The 21,545-nt window shown below is 35.3% G+C and overlaps 1 protein-coding gene across 49 annotated transcripts in view; it reads left to right on the top strand.

Annotated features, from left to right (window-relative positions):
• Window positions 1-21,545, top strand: part of MTMR3 (myotubularin related protein 3) — a 141,853-nt gene that overhangs the window by 15,176 nt on the left and 105,132 nt on the right. For 11 of the 49 annotated variants that reach the window (XM_070276225.1, XM_070276229.1, XM_070276224.1 and 8 more), the window contains exon 2: window positions 18,707-18,744. The exons of 35 other annotated variants lie outside the window; for them this stretch is intronic. The gene's annotated coding sequence lies outside the window, so the exon portion shown is untranslated. The remainder of the gene's footprint in view (window positions 1-18,706; window positions 18,745-21,545) is intronic. 3 more of the 49 variants (XM_070219768.1, XM_070219760.1, XM_070219756.1) reach the window with 1 other exon arrangement.

Below are 21,545 nucleotides of genomic sequence, written 5' to 3'. Positions count from 1 at the left end.
TCTCACTGTATAGGTGAAGAAATTGTGTTTTGTAGCCTTTAGGACTTGCCTGAGGTTGTACTGCTAGTGAATAGCTAAACTAGAACTTGAAGCCAGATCTTCTGATATCAAGTTGGATGCTCTTTCCGCTATTGGAGTTCAGTATGGTGAGTAAGAGCTCAAGCTTGGGTTTGAATCCTGGCTCCACCACTAGTATCTCCATGTGACCTTAGGCAAATTCCTTAACTTCTCCGTGGTTCAGATTTCTGAGTTTTAAAATGGGGATAATGATACTAACTGGTCAATAGTAATCTCTCTGTATATGCTAGTTGCAGTTGTTGCTGCTGTTAGAACAGTGATAACAACTCAACAACACCACTCCCTTTTTCCATAGGAGTCAATGTTAGAATTAAAAGAAGGTAAATAAATGCAAGAATAGTCAAAGATGATGGATTTAGAGCCCAGGAGAATAAGCAACAAGGGAAGTCGATTTTTGGCAGAAAGATGAGGAGTGTTGGGTGGGTATGTGTGTGTGTATCTTGCTTTTAAACGTGGGAACAATTGGACATCTAAGTCCAAATAGGTTAGGCAGTTGGAGCTGTAGGATAGGGCTGAGAAGGAAGACAAATGCTAGAGGTAAACTTTTTAATTACCGTCAGAGGTGATGTATGGGAAATTTACTTTGTACTTATACCAAGATTTAAACAACACCAACTTGTTGCCCTATATTACATAAGGTTCTTAGAGCTGTTTGTTTTATAAGCAGTAAAAAGCTTATCATACGTTTTCCATTTTTAGTGGTTACACAGAGAATAATACAGAAACTCAGCGCATATCCTAGTATAAATAACAGGGAAATCCATCTCCTTAAAATTTCATAGATTAGTGAATACTTCTTGAGCTCTTTCACCATGTGTATAACTCTTAAGGGCTAGGGAATTCTGAAGTGTAATTTAGAGGATAATGACATTCCGTACTTGGGTCCTTGTATGTGGGTAAGGTACTTTCTTGGGATAAGATAATGTTCTTTTAAGCGTTCTAAATTAAATGTGCATTGTTTGAAGTTACTTGTTAGGAAATATCTTGCCTTTAATTCAATAGCTGCTATATAAATTATGTTTTATATATTCTTAGTATTTTTGAATTTGCAATTATTGTATATTTATACCTTTTCCTCTTTGGATATTAAAGCAACTGTTATGGGAACGTGTTTTAAATTTATACACTAAAACCTGCATAAGCATGTTTTAAATTATGGTAAGTTTCTTAAACCTGAAAGTCTGTATATATTAGTTTTTTCTCAAAGTCATTATGTATCCTTTTACTGACAAACCTGAAACAAACTCAGCATCTCAAAGTCCAGATTCATCCTAAACATTTGCTTTCATGTCAGTTCGGTTTATAGAAAGAACTTTGGTGTCTTCTAAAGGGAACAGTATCATACATGAGTATTTATCTTACTTTGTATACCCTGAAAGCATTATTACTGTCGGTTTTATTCCGAGATAGGAGCTTTCCTATTCCTGATCTGTGGAGCTACTTCACTTGAACTACATACAGCCCTTCCCTCATTCCCAACAGTGTTCTACCTTCTTAAAACTAAAAGTTACGAAATTTTTGTATTAATGGGTTCCTCTAAAAAGGTACAATAGAATAGATTTTTCCTTTCAGAGATATTTGGTGGACCTTCAGAGAATTCTAGGTATCTCAAGCTTTTATTAATTTCAAAATTCTTCAGCTCATTTACCTGATACAGAAAAGATAACTTTTCTTCCCCCAAGGGCATAAAAACTTTTCAGTGTACCCATTTGCGTAAAATCTACTTAAATAAAATTATCAGGAGATTTCAAGGACATTTTTGGACACTTGCACATAAGAGAATCTTTTAACATGATACTACACAAACTCCCTTGCATTATTCATCCCTTTTCTTACTAAAACATGTGAGTGGCTTGCTTGGATATGTATCTGTGTCCTTTCTTTGATAAACACTTTGAGGGAGTCTTTTGAAATGCAGTGTTTTGGCCACCATTTCAACTCTACAGAAATATGGTTTCATGATAAACTCATCAAAAAGCACATTGGCAGCAGTCCAGAAGCTGACTCACCAAGGAGTAATGATAGACACTTTGAAGGGAATGGCCTATCCCAGGGTCGTATTTCAAAGCTTCATGCTATGATTACATCAGTGAAAGGCAGCCAAGAAATCAAGATGAGATCTTGCTTGTACCTCCTGGGAATAATGGTAGGAAGGACTTCCATAGTAGGATGCAATTAAGATTTTTTCCTAACAATCTTGTAAAACTTGGGGATGGGAAACAAGGTGAAGATTCAGAATTGTGGTGACCTTTTTGGGGCTGCAGTGCCATTTCTTTTTTGGTCCTGGATGAGAATAGTCTTATAGTGACTAAGGGTTAACTCAAGAAGCTCAATGCTGTATCAGTTTTCTAGAGCTCAGGGAATATACTTAGCTCAGTAGTAAGCACAAGTATCATGTTCATGTCAGACACTGTAGCTAGTGTTTCCTACTTGAACAGATCAGAAGAAACCAAAGCAAGACCAGAATCAGTTTTGAGGAACAGACCGTTTGCCTACTAGCACTGCACATTATAGGAGTAAAAATAGTATGAAGGTGACGTTGCTTCAGAACTGTGAAATAAGTACCAACTCTGATGTTTTTGTGGATTAGAGTGATTGCAGCTCCATTTCGAAATGCAATTTCATAGTCTTAATTTTTCTAGATGGCAAATTAATCTTCCATAATCAGCCAAAGATCACTTTACTGTTGACTCTGTGTGGAAATAGCAGTGTGCACTTTTCATGTTGTTGAAGGTTGTCTCAGAGATAAGAAAACACCTGAATAATCTGAAAATATTTTTGAGATAAAGCTAAATGAATATGCCACAATGATAGATCAGACTCATTTTTTATTATTGTAGTACTATTTCTCAATAAAAATTGCTGAACATAATAGTCCTTTCCTAGCAAATGTTGTGGAACATTGCTTTTAGCTATTTACTATATTCTTTCAAGCATAATATTTAGAATGAAAAATTAGTTTTCAAAGTGCTGTCATTTAATATGAGCTTTCTCCAGAATCTGCCTCTTGAAAGTTAAAAATGCTTTTCTTTATGTAAGAAATATGTTACTTTGTGATATCTTCATATAATTTGAGAATATAGATATTCTTTTCCCCTAGTGATCTAAGCTTGGTTTCATTGCACTGAGTGAAAAAAATCTTGGTTTCTCTTTGTGTTTCTTTTCTGCCTTTTTGAAATGGAGTATTTTGACATTGGCCTTTTGTTTTTGGATTGGCCTTATGTATGTTAGTCTTACTTAATTTCTTATATGGTTTAAACTTGCATCTGTAAATTATTTATTAGCTAGCTTTATGACTTGGGCAAGTTACTTTATCTTGCCTTAGCTTCTCCGTTTGTAAAATAGGATAATACCTTTTAGAGTTAAGATTAAACGACAAATAAATGGTGAAGCATTTAGAAGAGTGCTCTGTGTGTGTTGGCTGTTAAGTTATCATAAGCAAAGACCTTGACTTCTCTCCTATGCTATCTGCAACTCTTCATTTTTATGATTTTTTTGTAGACAGTATGACTTTCAGAATCTAACAGAGCTTTGGATTAAGGAATGATAAATGTTACCTTGTTTTTAATTTTTTATCATAAATTTAACTATGTTTGCTACTTTTTAAAAAAGAGTGTCATTTTATTCTCTCAAATTAAGCTTGAAAGATAAGAAATTAGTAGAAAGTGAGCCTTTTTCTATGTCTTATAGGTGCTAGATACTACTAAATGTAGGTCATTGTTTGAGTTGAATTCTAAGCGTACATGCAGTTACGTAGAACAAAAACAGCTTGCATGGGACTGGGAGTACTGGAAAGATAAAAACTGTAGTTGGTAGCACACTTCGTCAGTTAAACTGAATGATGGATCAGCAAGGAATTTGGGGTTGCATTTATAGCACTCAATTGTTTTGAAATGATTAGCCTTGAAACAGTAATTTAAAACTTAGATATGCTAGGAGATTTGATTCCTTTCCACTTAAAAAATGTCTTTTAAAGAGGGAAGCATTGCTCCAGAGGTATTTAGCTCACTGAGTGCTGTATGAATCTTAGCCATTTCTGTAGTGATTATATGATCACCAACAGTATGAGTCTCATCTTATACTGTAGTTTCAGATTTATGCCGTCAGTGAATGAATTTTTAAAATGAGAATGCTGTTTCTTGGTAAACTATCATATATATAAGCCCATTAAATTGACCTTTTCCTTTTTTTCTCCTGTGATAAGACTTTTCTGTAATTTTAGGTCAGTGGTTCAGTGCTAGGAATTAGATTTCCTTATTTTTTACATTTTGGATTATATCTTGAGGATTATTGCTAATTCCTAGATTGTGTCCTTAAACAAGTTTTTGAACATTAGGGACTCCCTCAACAATTATATTAGTAAAAGGAATAGAGTATTCACTGAATTTTTGTTCGTTTTTGAGATCCTTTCATTCAATTCGTGGAATCAAAATAACTTAAAGATAGTGCAAGTCATTGCTTTTAGTTTGTTCAGCAAGGTTTCTCATTCCTTGTTCTCTGGTGGTTTAGGGCTTGTACCAGGCCTGGCCCCACTTGTAGTACTGATTGGCATTTGACACAAAGGTCCAGTAGGTGTTCTTCACTGGTGTTGCAGGAGCAAGCTGTCAGTTTTCTTCTGGGCCTGTGATCTGAGACTGCCTCTAGCAGGAGGCAGGAGGTCCGTCTACAATGGGAGAGAATGAGGCCAAATGAGAAAAGAGGAGCATGAGATAAAGAGATGAATCCAGTGGCATTGAACCTTTGAGGCCCTACTGCCTTAAGTTTGTTTGTTCTTTGTTTCTGTGTACCACCTCAGTGTCCTTCTGTGAGCCAGTCAGTTCTGATTTTAAGTTAGCTTGGGTTTCTTTGACTTAAAATTGAGAATTCTGATTAGTGTATCTAATGTTGGTCTAATGCTGTTTCTACAGTGACTTTCTAAGTATTTAAAGATAATTTGGACTTTTATCTCAGAGTAAGCATTTAATATACATAGATAAACTCAGTTCATATATGAATTCATATTCAGAGTCAGTGGAGTGAAAATAAATGTCTTCCATTTTCAGTGGGTCTTTGCTTAGAGGGGGAAGTGTTTATGATGGGTATAGAATGGAACAGTATTCTTTCCCAACCGTTTATGCCTATACAGTATGGAAATTGCCTTTAAAGAGATTATCACCATAAAAAGTAAAAGAGCAAAGATAAAGTCAGATTGTAATCATAATTTCACTGATTAGGCATAAATATCCTCTTTATTGTTTTCTCACAAAGAAGCTGTGGTAACTAACCATAGAAAAGGGGCAGAAAGAGGGACGACGAAAACTGAGTGAAAAGTAGAACAGACAAGAGGAAGGGAGAGGTGAGCTATGTATACTAAGCATTAGTGCACTGCTAGTAGCTGCTGTATGTAGGTTCCATTGGATTGCCTACTTCTGGATTTAGACGTTAACTCCTGTGAAATGAATTGGTGATAGGGATGAAGAAAAGTCTTAATTTGTTTTCTTTAGGCTGAGGTTAAGGTTGATGTGGTTAATAAGGCATTAAGAGCAGCTTTCTTGTCTTGCTTTTTAATAAGCTGTTGGCATTATGTTGTCTTGCAAAATCTGGTTCTTTTGTTCCTTCACCCTAATTGCTTGTGTGACACATTAGGTGAGAATGAAAGGTAAGTACTCAAAACTTTCTTTCAGAATTGTTGTTTTGGAAGCCTTTGATTAATAGGATTAATGTGTAGGAGCTGCAGTGAACATGAAGAACTTTAAAATATTCCAGTCCCAAAATAAATTTGACCATGGGCAAGAGTGTGGTAAGCCAAGTGGTTGAGATGTCTGTGCTACACTATCCAACTTTTAGCGTAATCTGTTTTAGCTGGCTTGCCCTTTGTAAGTTGAAACTTCCTTTGAGGCTTCACTGTGGGTTAAATGCAGTTCATTGGGCTCCAGTGAAATGTTCTTAGTTATACAGGTCCTCCTGGTCATACCTGAAGTATACATTCTGAGTTTTGATTTAGAGTAAAATGGTCTATATCCCAAAACATGGTTCCACCAGAGTACTAATGGTATGATTTTAGGCAAGTCATTATCTTCTTAGAGCCCTACTCTAAGATTAGCAAAAATACTTGCCTTACTGAGAGCACATGTATATATCTCTGACTTTTTGGCAGCCAAGTGGGGAAAAAAAATCAGGTTTATTGAGGTATAATTTGCACAAAATAAAATTTCACCCATTTTTAACTGTCTAGTTTTTTAATAAATGTCTGAAGTTATATAACCACCCCTATTTCTATCACCCCAAAAACTTCCCTTGTGCCCCTTTATGGTCACTCCTTTTCCCCTATCCTTGCCTCTGGCAGTTAGTGATCACTTTCTGTAACTATAGTTTTGCCTTTTCTCTAGAATGTCATATAAATGGGATCATACAACAAGGACTGTTTTGTGTCTGCCCACTTTCACTTAGCATAGTGCTTAAGATTCATCCCTGTTGTTAAAAGTAGTAGTAGGTTGTTTTGTGGTAATTGCGAAGTAGTATTGCATTGTATGGTAATTTCAAAATTTCTTTATTCACTAGTTGATGGATATTTGGGTTTCTAGTTTTTGGCTGTTATGAATAAAGGTCTTATGAACATATGCCTGTAGGTCTTTGTATGGGCTTGTGTTTTCATTGCTCTTGGTTAAATGCCTAGGAGTGGAAATTGCAGGCTTGTATAGGAAATATATGCTTATAACTTTATAAAAAACTGCCAAACTGTTTTCCAAAGTGGTTATACTGTTTTTCATTCCCACTAGCAATGTATGAGAATTCCAGGTAGTCCACATCCTTATTAATGCTTGGTTTTGTCAGTCTTTATTAACTTTAGCCCTTCCTGTGGGTCTGTAGAGATAGATATATTATCATGGTTTTATTTTGTAATTTCCAGATGATTAATGATCATCTTTTCATGTGCTTATTTGTCTTCTTTGGTGAAGTGTCCTTTTGAATCTTTTGCCCATTAAAAAAATTAGGTTGTTTTTTTGTTAAGTTGCAAGAGTACATATCCTGGATATGATCACGGGTTTTGCAAATCACGTGTTTTGCATATATGTTCTCATAGTTTGTGGTGTGCCTTTTCATTTTCTTAGCAGTATCTTTCAAAGATTGGAAAGCTTCGTTTTTATGAAGTCCGAGTTACTGATTATTTTTTCTTTTATAGTTAATGCTCTTTATATTCTATCTAAGGAATCTTCTCTAAACCTAAAGTCACTAATATTTTCTTGTGGAAGTTTTATAGTTTTATGTTTACATTTAGGTCTCTGAAACACTTCAAGTTAAAGTCTGTTTAGTGAATGAGGTAAGGTAAGGGGGTTGAGTTCATCTTTTTGTATATAGATATAAATATGAGTGTTTAGTAAGATCTCTTTACTCCTCTTGGTCTGAACTAGACGTCTGTGTATACTCTGGTAGTTGTTACTTTTATAGTTCCCAGATAGGTGCTCGTTACCCAGTGATTCTTCTTCGCCCACTCTCATGGTAGGTATCTCACCCTGTGCATGTATAGCTTAGTTTAGTAAAGACACAAATGATACCGAACCTCTTAATCACAAGTTTGTGTTCCCCATGTGCAATAAGCCAGTCACTGAGACACCACGCTTGGAGATGGAGAAAGGTTTATTTGAATTGGCTGAAAGGAGAGGGTGGGAGGCTAGGTTTTCTCAAATCTACTTTAAGAAAGAAGAAAGCAGGGAGTCTTTATAGAACTGAGGGGCTTGGGAGGAGGAGTTTCGGAGAAACAAAGGGGGAGTTCACTCCACATAAGCCCTTGGGCAACCAGACTTGTGGGCTGGAGGTTGGTTATCTGGTGGTCGTAACTTTCTTAAAGGCACTCTTTTTCAAAACCAGCTCATAAATCCTTGTGACCCTTGAGTCACCCCTCAGGTTAAATAAGAATACAGCAAATTAGCAAAATTAACTTATTTTCTTCTGTGTCTGTGTTGAGAACAAGGTCCAAGAGTGAATATATTCTTATGGAATATTGACAGTAACCCTCAGGTCCGGGCTTTCACAAGGATGCCCCAGAAATTACAGCTGCCTCAACCTTCTGAAACTCGTATTTGAGTTTCTGAGTGGATTTCTGCTTTGCTTGGACCTTTTTGGCCAGGGTGTGGAAAGTGCTTCAAGGCAAAAAGTTTAGGCAGTCATAGGTCTCAGGTAATTTGTTTCTCTTTTTTCAGTAATCACACTTCTGTGTTGATTGTTGCCCAACATCCTAGAACTGTTGTTTCATATATCTTGTCCAGTGTTGGTTATGGTGGAAGGGCTAGTCCCAAACCAGTTACTTCATCATGGGTAGACTGATCTCTTAGAAATGCAAGATTCTGCATGATAAAAGCTCTTATGGCTTATAACCTTTGAGTAAATTAATATATTGCATTTTGAGGCAGCCTTTTGCAGCAGCTATCCTGGTTTTCCCAATATCCATGTTCTAATTATTTGTTAGAGGATTTTATGTAAATTAAGAAATGTTTAACCTTTATAATAGGATTGTAAACAGTACCCTGAAACTGCTACTTTACCAATTGCTCACTAATGCCTGCAATTGATAGCTGGAACTGTCTCACTGGCCACTGTAGCCACAGTAGTTTGAACTTTAAAAACAATGTCACTAATTAATTATGGATTATTCTGTTCTTGTTCTATAACATACCAACACCTCTAGTGAAGGATTTTGTATTGGCTTCCACCAGCTAGTATTCATTAGAATATGGAAATCATTAAAACAAGAGGACTAGCCTCTTAAAAACTTGCTTTAACAGAAGAGGAAAGGTGATTCTAAGTGACTTTTTTCATGTGAAGAAGGCATTAAATTCTCGTATTTATTGCTTAAAGAAAAAATTGTGTGGCCAAAGATATTTCTTAAAATTGAGTCATTGTTTAGGACTACAGACTTCTGTTGTCTTAGTAATATTATTCTCTTCTCCACTCCTCATCATCCAAGAAAAGACCCTTCATATAAGATTTTAAAAATCATACTGAAATTTGCACTGAAAGTTGCAACACATACCTAGTAGACTTTATTATCATAATGTGTGATTTTTATGTACTAAATTGGACCACCTTTGTTCACTAGAACCTTTATTTCACTAGAAGAAGTCTTTGTGCCAAATTTGGCACCACTCAGGGAGTAGCATTTAAATATCGACAAAAGATGTTAAATAATTTCTCCTCATTTTATTGTCATCATTATCATTACTACTAAACAATAGAGAGTTATAAAAATATGGTGCATTTATTTAATACCTGTTTCTCGCTTTCCTTTTATAGCTTTTATGTCTTGGTAAAATGTCATGTCATGGGTAAATTGACGTACTGTGTCTGTAATATATATGGATAAGTAAGATCTTTGTGTAGCTTGAAGATCTTATGAGTAAACAGTATTTGCTAACGATTGAATAGGATTTGAATAACTGACAAGGAGTCATTTGATACAGGGAGGTTGCTTATTTATCGTGAAATTGTAAAACACTTTTTTCCATCTGAAATCATCAAATGTCTTATATTGCTAATAGAGAGAGTTTAAGTGTTTAATTTAGAAAAGATTAGTAACTGCTGGTTTTATCTGGCATGTGATGAACCTGGAAGGGAAGTGTTGTGAGCGTGATTTGTACTTGTGCTGTTTCGAACTTTCTTTAGAAATATATATGTAGTTCTTTCTTACACTAATCTCCCAGTGTATGCCAGAATAAGGTTTTACTTCTTGATCTACTGAAAAATAAGTGCATGATGTTAAGCAAACATCTCTAAATTGGTCATATAATTTAAAATAACTTCCATGTATTCTAATTAATTTTAAACTTTAAAGTTCTTCATTTTGATAGCAGGTAGGAGCTCTCTGAAGCATTTCCTCTGACTTGAAACATCTTCCTCTCAAATCTTTGCCTGTTTCTTTTATAGGATTTGGCTTAGGATTATTATTATTATTTAAGATTGGCCTTGAGCTAATATCTGTTGCCAGTTTTCTTTTCTTCTTCTTCTTTCTAAAGCCCCTCAGTATATAGTTGTATATTTTAGCTGTAGGTCCTCTGGCTCTGCTATGTGGGACGCTGCCTCAGCGTGGCTTGATGAGTGGTGCTAGGTCCATGCCCAGGATCTGAATCAGTGAAACCCTGGGCCACTGAAGCTGAGCGCTCGAACTTAACCACTCTGCCATGGGGCTGGCCCCTGGCTTGGGCTTATTAATACAATAAATATTTACCAAGTGCCACATATTTACGAGACACTATTATGCCCTAGGCCTTGTGGATGCAGAGGTGAACAAGACTACATGATCTCTACCTCATTCCGTTTGTAGCCTGTTAAGGAAAAAGAATAGGCATAGGAGTTGGCGAATTACTCATGTATAAGTTACTTTTTTGAATCAGGAGGGTAAAATACGCTGAATAGTTAAGATAGTCTTCTCTTTTGGTACACTGAGGGGTGTTACCAGAATCTGTCTGGAAATTCTCAATCAACTGTTAATTTAAAGGGAATGTATCACGTCATTTGTTAAGAGTAAAGGGAATTTTAACTAAAAAAAAAAAAAACAAAACCATGATGCTACTGGTTGTGGATTCTAAAAGGTAGAGGTACACAATATTATTTGCCTTTAAGAATACAAAGAAAGGATTGTCCTTTCTATAGTCAGTTAAATTGTCTTATTTCTTTCTTCCCCACAAGAGACATTTTAGTATCAGGCTAAAATCTAAAATTATAGCTCTTAATGTTTTGGGGAAAAATGTCATATGACTGCATAGTTTTGCTAGTAGTCATTGGGTCATTAATTAAGTTTCCTCATTTTATGCTTCCTGTTCTTTCTTTTTTTCTGGGGGAAAAAAGTTTCTCTAGGCTCCACCTCTTCTTAATTCTTTAGTGTGGCACAGTCTTATTCTTTATACCAAAACGTATGTACTTAAAAGTAAGTGACAGTCTTCCTATGGATTTCTCACTGACACATTTGGTGAATTGGTTTAAAATGTCCAATTTTATATACATTGAGAGCAAAAGCTAGCCAAGAAAGGAGAAAGGAAAGTTTTCTTATCAAGAGGTTAATAAAATTATTGTCATAAAACAGTGATATGTGCTCAATAAGACACTTGGCTCTTGAAATTTAATAAGTGTTTCTAGACTATTAGTTTCTATTCACCTTTGGGCATGTTTCCTATCCTGGTTTTAATCTGTAGGAGAAATATTTTTCTAGGTTAAACTCAAACCAGTATAATTATGTTTACAATATATTTCAGATATCTAACTTTATTAGAATACTGGTTAATGACTTTGTGCACTTTATTTTACCTGTGCTTTTATTATTCTTAAGATTTAGATAATTTGCTTTAAAAATTTAATCAGATAACTCAGGAACTCATTAGTTATTCCTTATTAGCTAAAAAAATTATTAGATCACTCCATATTATGCTAAGTGACTCATTTTTGCTAATTAACCCATCTGTAATAGGCTGGAGAAATCATTTTGTTGGAGTCTTACTCTTTAAAAAACTAAGCCCATCAGGAAATTTGTGGTTAAGATTAAGACTTGAATACAAGATACTTAAGCTGAAGTCTGGATATGGGACTTTAGTAAACAGTATCTTGCTAAGTTTGTGTGGTTATTCAGTTTTGATACCTGCTGGTATTTTGAATATTTGAATGCTATGTTATATATTCATTTGGATATTTATATTTTGCATCTACATTAAAAAAAGGAAATGATTGATAGTTAAACTTTTTGAATGGTAGGAAAAGAATCTTGGAGGCAAAGGAAATCATGTCAAGACTAGTGTTGTATACCTATTATGGATACGGTTTTTTAACCTTATGTATATAGATCTCTATGGTAGAAACTGCTCAAGCTTTGATATAAAGCATGGATATAAATCAGATAACGTTTGGCCTAAAGATTGATGCTGACCAAATGCAAAAAACTAAAGCTTGTGAGTTTTGCTTCTTCTAATTTTTTTTTCTTTTGAGGAAGATTAGCCCTGAGCTAACATCTGCTGCCAATCCTCCTCTTTTTGCTGAGGAAGACTGGCCCTGAGCCTCACATCCATGCCCATCTTCCTCTACTTTATATGTGGGACGCCCGCCACAGCATGGTTTGCCAAGCGGTGCCATGTCCGCACCCGGGATCCGAACCAGCAAACCCTGGGCTGATGAAGTGGAACATGCGAACTTAACTGCTGTGCCACTGGGCTGGCCCCTCTAATTTTTTTTTTTGCCTTTTGATGTTCTTTGAAGATATGTGAATGACTAATTTCTTCAAGTTTTACTAAATTTTTTTAAAATTTTAAAGATTTAAAAAAAGCTTACAAATTTAATTTGTCACAGTTATAAAAAACTCCACAGGGTTTTATGTTTTCTTTTTGGAGGGGTGTTGTCCTCTTTTAATGATATAATATATTAATGAACATCTTGTTAATATTTTGGGGAATTTCTTTTGGAGGAACTTAGGATTTTTTAATTTTTTAATGCATTGTTCATTTTCTGAAATTCTTATTTCACTTTACTACTTTTACTTTATTTCCACATATATGATTTTATTGTAAAATATATAACATGAATTTTACCATTTTAACCATTTTTAAGTGTACACTTATGTGGAATTAAGTACATTCACATTGTTGTGCAACTGTCACCACCATCAGTCTCCAGAACTTTTTTCATCTTCCCCAGCTTAACCTCTATAACCATTACACACTAACTCCCCATTCATCCCTCTCCTAGCAACTGTCATTTTACTTTCTATCTCCTTGAATTTGGCTACTCTAATTACCTCATATAAGTAGAATCACATAATATTTGTTCTTTTGTGACTGGCTTATTTCACTTAGTGTAATGTCATTAGGTCATCCATGTTGTAGCATGTGTGAGAATTTCCTTTGTGGTACCTATATACCGTGTTTTGTTGATCCATTCATTCATTGATGGATGCTTTTGGCTATTGTGAATAATGCTGCTATGAACATGAGTGTACCACTAGCTGTTCAAGTCCCTGCTTTCAGTTCTTTTGGGTATATATCCTAGAAGTGGGATTGCTGGATCATATGGTAATTTTATGTTTAATTGTTTTGAGAAACCTCCATTCTGTTTTCTACAGTGGCTGCATCATTTTACATTTCCACTAGCAATGCACAAGAGTTCCGGTTTCTCCACACCCTAGCCAACACTTCAGTGTTTTTTTTTTTTTTTTTTAACAGCCATCCTAATGGCTATGAAGTAGTGCCTCACTGTGGATTTGATTTGCATTTCCCTAATGACCAGTGATGTTGAACACATTTTATGTGCTTACTGGCCCTTTGTATGTCTTCTTTGGAACAATGTCTGTTTAGTATGTATCGGCCTGCTCAGCCTGCCATAACAAAATCCCAGAGTTTCAGTGGCTTAAACAACAGAAATTTACATTTTCATGGTTCTGGAGGCTGGAAAATCCAAGATCAAGGTTCTAGCAGAGTTTGGTTTTTGGTGAGGGCTCTTGTCCTTTCTTGAAGAAGGCGACTTTGTCCTCACACGGCCTTTCCTCTGAGCAAGGGTAGAGAACATTTTCTGGTGTCTCTTCTTATAAGCATATTAATCCTATTGGATCGATGCCCGGCCTTTATGGACCTCATTTAACCTTAATTACTTCTGTAAAGGCTCTTTCTCCAACTATAGTCACATTGGGTGGGGATTAGGCTTCAACATTTGAATTTTAGGAGACTGCAAACATTCAGTCCCTAACAAAGTCTTTTGCCCATTTGTGAAATTTTTTTTTTGGTTGAATTGTAGAAGTTTTAAAAAAATATATATATTCTATTTATTAATCCTTTATCAGATATTATGATTTGCAAATATTTTCTCCCATTCTGTGGGTTGCCTTTGTACTCTGTTGATAGTGTCCTTTGATGCACAAAAGCTTTTCATTTTGATCAAGTACAATTTGTTAATTTTTTGTTTTGTGGCCTGTGCCTTTGGTGTTATATCCAGGAAATCATTGCCAAATGAAATGCCATGAAGCTTTCCCCATATGTTTTCCTCTTAAGAGTTTATAGCTTTAGCTCTTTGATCCTTTTGGAGTTAAATTTGGCATATGGTGTAAGATAAGGGTCCAGCTTCATTCTTTTGCATGTGGATATCCAGTTTTCCAGAGCCATTTGTTGGAGAGACTTTTTCCTGCTGAATGGTCTTGATACCCTTATAGAAAACCGTTTGCCCGTATATGCAAGGTTTTATTTCTGGGCTCTGTTTTCTAGTCCATTGGTCTTTATGCTAGTACCACACTGTTTTGATTATTGTAGCTTTGAAGTAAATTTTGAAATCAGGTCGTGTGAGTTCTCCAACATTTGTCTCTGTCGATACTGTTTTGGTTGTTCAGGGTCCTTTGAAGTTCCATATGAATTTTAGGGTGAATTTTTGTATTTCTCCAAAAGCATCTTTGAGATTTTGATAGAGATTGAATTGAATCACTTTGACATCGTCACAGTATTAAGCTTTCCAGTCCATGAACACATGATATCTTTCATTTATTTATGTTGTCTTTAATTTCTTTCGGCAACATTTTTGTAGTTTTTAGCATACCAGTCTTTTGTTTCCTTGGTTAAGTTTATTCTTAAGTATTTTATTGTTTTTGATGCTATTGTAAATAGAATTGTTTCCTTAATTAGCTTTTTGGGTTGTTCCTTGTTAGTGTATTTTATCTTATTTTTTATTTCTTGGACCAAGAATAGAAATTGTTAGTTTTTCTAGTTTGTAGCTAACTTGCTTATCCATACTGATGTTTATAATTGATTTGATAGTAACAGCTTTTAAAATGTTTGCATGAAATAGTTTGGAAAGCATTTTACCTTTAGTTTTTTTGACGCTAGTTGTAATTTGTGTGTCCTGTGTTCTGTCTGGATATTGGGATAGTAGCTTGGGAGTGGCCTAAGCCTTGGAGATAAATTGATTAAAAATTAAGAGTAATTGTAGTGAATAATTGCAAATATAACTTAAAGGGTTAACTACTGTGATTATTAATTTTATATGTTAACTTGACCGGGCCCTTTCTGAGTATGTCTCTGAGGGTGTTTCTGGATGAGGTTAGCATTAAATGAAATCAATAAAGTAGATTGCTTTCCCCAGTGTGGGTGGGCATGTTCAGTCCTTTGAGGACCTGAATAGAACAAAAAGGCAGAGGAAGAAGGAATTCACCTCTTTTTGCTTCCTGCCTGCCTGCTGAGCCGGGACATTGGTCTTCTCTTGCCCTCGGACTGGGATTTACGCCATTAGCTCCTCTTGTTCTCAGGCCTTTGGACTTGGACTGGAATTATATGACTGGCTTACTTGGGTCTCCAGCTTTCAGATGGCAGATCATGGAATTTCTCATCCTCCATAATCTTCTGAGCTAATTCCTCATATTAAATCTCTTCATATGATTATCCTATTGGTTCTGTTTCTCTGGAGAACTCTGGCTATACATATCTCATTTTTTAAAAAAGGAACCAAGGAGTAAGAATGTAAATATGTTACTCTCCTTTTTCTTTTTTTAAAATGACAACTTGGTTCAGATATAATTCACATATCATAAAATTCACCCTTTTATTTATTTTTTAATTATTATTTTTATTTTATTTTATTTTTTATTTCTTTTTGAGGAAGACTAGCCCTGAGCTAGCATCTGCCAATCCTCCTCTTTTTGCTGAGGAAGGCTGGCCCTGAGGTAACACCCGTGCCCATCTTCCTCTGTTTTATATGTGGGACGCCTACCACAGCATGGCTTGCCAAGTGGTGCCATGTCCGCACCTGAGATCCGAACTGGCGAACCCCGGGCTGCCGAAGTGGAACGTGCGCACCCAACCACTGCGCCACTGGGCCGGTCCCAAAATTCACCCTTTTAAAGTGTACAGCTTAGTGGATTTTTATATTCATGGAGTTGTGCAGTCATCACCACTAATTTCATAATATTTTCATCATCCCCCAAAGATACCCCATACCTTTTAGCAGTTACTCCCCTTTCCCACCTCTCCTCAGCCTCTAGAAACTGCTAGTTGACTTTGTTTTTCCATGGCTTTGCTTATTCTGGATATCTTGTATAAATGGAATTATACAATAGGTGGTCTTTTGTGTCCAACTTCTTTCACTTAGCATAATGTTTTTAAGATTCATCCATGTTGTAGCATGTATCAGTACTTTATTCCTTTTTATGGCTGAATAATATTCTGTTGTGTGGATAATACCACATTTTGTTTATCCATTCATCCATCAATGGAGATTGAGTTGTTTGCACTTTTTCACTATTATGAATACTGCTATTATGAACATTTATGTATAGGTTTTTGTGTGGATGCATATTTTCAGTGAAATTGCTGAGTCATGTGTTTAACGTTTTGAAGAACTGTCAGACTGTTTGCAACATTGACTGTACTGTTTCACATTTCCACCAGCAGTATGAAATCCCATTTGTCTATTTTTTTTCTTTAGTCACTTATGGTTTTGGTTTTTTATCTCAGAAGCATTTGCGTAATCCAAAGTCGTGAAGGTTTATGCCTAAGTTACAAAAAAGTTTTATAGTTTTAGCTCTTACATTTAGTCTGTGATCCATTTTGAGTGAATTTTTGCATGTGGTGTGAGGTGTAGTATTTCAACTTTATTCTTTTGTATGTGGATATTCAGTTGTCCCACTGCCATTTGTTGAAAAAACTCTTCTTTCCCCATTGAGTTGTTCTGGCATCCTTGTTAAAAATCAGTTGAGGGGCTGATCCGGTGGTGCAGCAGTTAAGTGCATGTGTTCCACTTCAGCGGCCTGGGGTTTGCCGGTTTGGATTCTGGGTGCAGACATGGTACCGGCTTGACAAGCCATGCTGTGGTGGGCATCCCACATATAAAGTAGAGGAAGAAGGGCACGGATGTTAGCTCAGGGCCAGCCTTCCTCAGCCAAAAGAGGAGGATTGGCAGCAGATGTTAGCTCAGGGCTAATCTTCCTCAAAAAAAAAAAAAAAAATTCAGTTGACTGTGTATGTCAGGTTTTATTTGTGGACTCTTCTTTCTGTTCCATTGATCTGTATGTTTATCCTTATGTTAGTACCACATTGTCTTGAATTCTGTAGCTTTGCAGTAAGTTTTGAAATTGAGAAGTGTGAGTCCTTCAACTTTGTTCTTTTTCAAGATTGTTTTGTTTATTCTGGGTCCCTTGCATTTCCTTATGAATGTTAGGATTAGCATGTTAATATTTGCACAGAAATCAACTGATATTTTTATAGAGATTGCACTGAATTTGTAGATCAGTTTGTGGGTAGTATTGCTAGCTTAACAAATTAAATCTTTTTTTTTTTTTTCTGGGAAAGATTCACCCTTAGCTAACATCTGTTGCCAATCTTTTCTCTTTTTCCCCCTAACCCCCCCAAAGCCCCAGTACATAGTTGTATATTCTAGTTGTAAGTCCTTCTGGTTGTTCTATGTGAGCTGCTGCCACAGCATGACTACTGACAGACGAGTGGTGTGGTTCCGAGTCTGGGAACCAAATATGGGCTGCTGAAGCAGAGCATGCTGAACTTTAACCGCTAGGCCATCAGGGCTGGCTCAGCAAATTAAATCTTTTGATCTATGAACATGAGATGTCTTTTGGTTTGTTTAAGTCGTCTTTAATGTCTTTCAACAATGTTGGTAGCTTTGAAGTTTTTTGTTTTAAATTCTTGTTTTTAAATTTTCTTTTCAGATTTTGAAGTATGTTAGAGAGTAATGTTATTCTTCTTTAGTGGTAGTAGTTTATTAGAAGAGAAAATTTGAGTATTTATGGGTTTTCCATAGCAGTGTGCAATATGGTGCATGCACTAGGCACAGCAACAGTTCTGTGAAATGATAGTAGTATTTCTGAGGGGAGACTGTTTAAGGGAGGAAAACATACTACATCAATTTCTTGTTTGTATCAATGCCTTCCAAAATAAAATTTCAGTACACAAGTAGGTGAATAAATTCTCCTTGTAAAATATTAAAGATAAGGCTAAAATTCCTTTAACCATCATTTTCATTCCTGGTCTTTTCTCATTCTCTCTACAGGTAATCACTATGATTAGTTTTGTTTTTTTCTTCTAGGCTTTTTTCCTCATGTTTTCTGTATATATGCACCCCTAAATAATGTATGGCATTTTGTTTTTTTTCTTCTTACTATACTGTATGTTCCTCTCTACATTTTACATTTTTCCTCAGCAATATGTCTTAGAGACATTTGCTTAAATATTATATAACATTCCATAGTATGAACATAATTTTGTATTTCCTTAGGTATTCTTCTATTAATGAATATAGTTTGAATGTTGTTGAAGGTTGTTTCCAGTATTTTTTCTTACTACCTGTTTCAGTGAAGATACTTTTTTTATGTATCTCTCGGTACACGTGTGACTACTTCTCTGAAGTGTATCAAGAGAAATAGAGTTGCTGGATCATATGGTAAGCATAGCTGTAGTTTTAGTATACTGCCAAAACACTCTTTAATGTAGCCGTAAGAATTTTACTTCTACCAAAAGTGTGTGCAAGTAGTCATTTCCCACACTTTCTAGTATTCTTTATTTTTTTAATTTTCTTTATTTTATTTGAGGAAGATTAGCCCTGAGCTAACGTCCACCACCAATCCTCCTCTTTTTGCTGAGGAAGATTGGCCCTGAGCTAACATCTGTGCCCATCTTCTTCTACTTTATAGGTGGGACATCTGCCACAGCATGGCTTCATAAGCGGTGGGTAAGTCCTCACCTGGGATTCGAACTGGCGAACTCTGGGTGCCAAAGTGCAGCTCATAAACTTAACTGCTGTGCCACCAGGCCAGCCCCTACACTTTCTAGTATTTGAAATTAAACAAGATCTTCTTGCCAATCTTATGGATGGAAAATAGTTATCTTCATTGTTTTAATTTGTATTTTTCTGATTATATATGAGGTTGAGCATGTTTTTATATGTATTTGAACATTTACATTTCTTCTGTGATTTCCCATTATCATTTGTCAACTTTTTTCGATTGAGTTCTTTTTTTTTCCCTCTGATAGATTATAGGAGATTTTTAAAAGAATGTGCTCAATTCCTTTTAGATTATTGTAAGATAGTTTTAGGAAAGTGTACATTTGGTACTGTCTATTTAGTCAGACTTGCTGTTTTTAAAGGTATCTCTAACGCTTAAAGGGAAGGTCAGTATTTTGAGTGAAATGCTTGTAACATTGGGCAAGTGGTTGAGGATTGGGAGTGGAGTGTGGAGAGTAGAGCAGGTGAGGGCTTTGTGACTGGGAGGCACCTAGATTGGCTTCCATACAAATAGCCTTTTCTTTTTTATAGTTAAATCAATTTCAGTGATTTTTTTTCCTTAGCATTTGACTTCCCAGTCATTTTTCAAAGCCTAAATTGTGTGGATTAACTTTTAAGTCAACTTTATTAAGATGGTTTTGTATACAACAGAATTCACCAGAAGTATACACTTATAAAATCACCACCCCATTGAAGACAGAATTACTGCAAAAACGTTCCTAATGCCATTTTGTGGTCACTTCTCCCTCTAGCCCCAGCAAACCACTGATCTGATATCTCTGTTGCAATAGATTAGTTTTGCCTGTTACAGAATTTAATAAAAATGGTCATTCCCAGACTTTTTTGTGGACTTCTGAGCTTACGATTATATTCAGTTTATTAAGAAAGTGAACTTAAAAATGATTAACTTTTAAGAATTGTTGGCTGAAGAGTCCTTAATTTCCTTAGAGTTGAGAGTGGTTTCTGAATAGTGACTTGGCACCTTTACTTCACTAGTTAGAAAAAAATTTATTTTAAATTCTGCAGTGGAAATACTGACACGAGGTTAACAGTACTTGAATCTCTGAAATGAGATATAGGCCTGTGGAAGGAAGATAGCAGTAGCTGATCTACCCCTATCTATTTCCATACTTGCCTCGTAAATGTTAGTTTCATGGTACTGTTTACAATTACATACCTTGATTTTGGTTTATATTGTACTGTACGTGCAGACATTGTTTTCAAATAAAGGACAACATCTGAAGTAATACAGTGTTGTTTTTGCCAAAGCAATATTTAAAAAAAATAATTTATGTTCTAATAGTCCCCTCAAAAGGGGAAAAGCACTTCTCCACGTTTTTTGTTTATTTTTTCAATCAGACTAAAACTAAGACAGTTGAGGAGTGTGTCTAACCTGTTTTCTAGCCCTTTTGTAGGACAGTTAATGTTACAGATTCATCAACATTTTATGCTATTTGGTGGGAACTCCTGACAGCTGGCTCTTCTTTCTTCCTTGAATGTCCCTTGTTCTCATTGCACACCTTCTACTGAAAGTTATGCAGTGGTTATTCTTTTAAAAAATGTCTGTCTCAGAGGTATACTCAGTGTTAACCAAAATTACAGTGACTGGTTATAAATCTGAATGTCAATGTAATCTATGTCAGTTTGTTGTATTGTAGGTTTTGGATTTGAACTAAGAACTTCTCTGTTCTCTAAAAGCACTTGTTTTTTTATTTTTAAAGAAGATTAAGATATAAAGTACATATAGTAAAGTATAGTAACCTTAAACTAAAGGTCGATAACTGTTTACATATGTATAGACCCGTGTAACTTCAGCGAGATTAAGATAGACCCTTTACAGCTCTCCTCCCACCCTTTCCCAGTCAATACATACCCTAAAGAGATAATCACTGTTTTGACTTCTATCACTATAATGCCTTTGTTTTTGTTTTTAATTTCATAGTAAAAGTTCTTTTTTAAAATATGTGTTTTTTAGTTCTAAATTTAATAGAACACTGGTTAATACCTAACCTATTAAAGTTACGATCGGATTGCTTAGAAGCATGAAAGTGAGCAAGGTGAGTTATGATTCAGATGATTAATAACATCATTCTAGGGTAGTCTGATGCAGCCTTCCTCATGGTCAGAATATGTTTTTCCTGAGACTAGAGTACAACTTTCTTTTTTGTTTGAATTTTTTTTAATCATAAGGAAAATATAGAATAGTAAAGTAATATAGTGAATCTTCATCTATGTACAGACTAATTTAAAAATATTAATCTTCTGTCACAGTTGTGTCAGATTTAAAAAATAATTTTTTGCTTTGATTTAATTTCAAATTTAATAAAAGTTACAAAAATAATACGAAGAACTTACACTAGCCTTCTCCGGCTGTTTACATTGTGTTTCATATGCTTTATCATTCTCTCTCCATTTTTGTCTGGACCATTTGAGGGTAAATTTTAGAGGCACTGTGCCCCTTTGCCTCTAAATATTATAGAGTTTACATCCTAAGAATAAGTTAAGGGCATTTTCTTAGGTAACCACAGAGCAATCCTTTATGGGTTTTTATAGTTTAATTTTGAGGATAATCTAAGTTCTTGGATATACCTCACAATTAGCAAAATGTTTCACATATGATCTCAGGTTCCTACATCATCAGAATTTTTAGTATATTTTTAAGCATTCTTAAGTAAATGCGAATGTAGCTTGTTTTACTATTGGTTAAGACATTTTGAAATTTGAGAATTAAAATGCATCTTGCTGAC

This window comes from Equus caballus, chromosome 8 (genome assembly GCF_041296265.1).
Source record: "Equus caballus isolate H_3958 breed thoroughbred chromosome 8, TB-T2T, whole genome shotgun sequence".
Taxonomy (NCBI): domain Eukaryota; kingdom Metazoa; phylum Chordata; class Mammalia; order Perissodactyla; family Equidae; genus Equus; species Equus caballus.
This window is presented reverse-complemented; position numbering and strand designations above follow the sequence as displayed.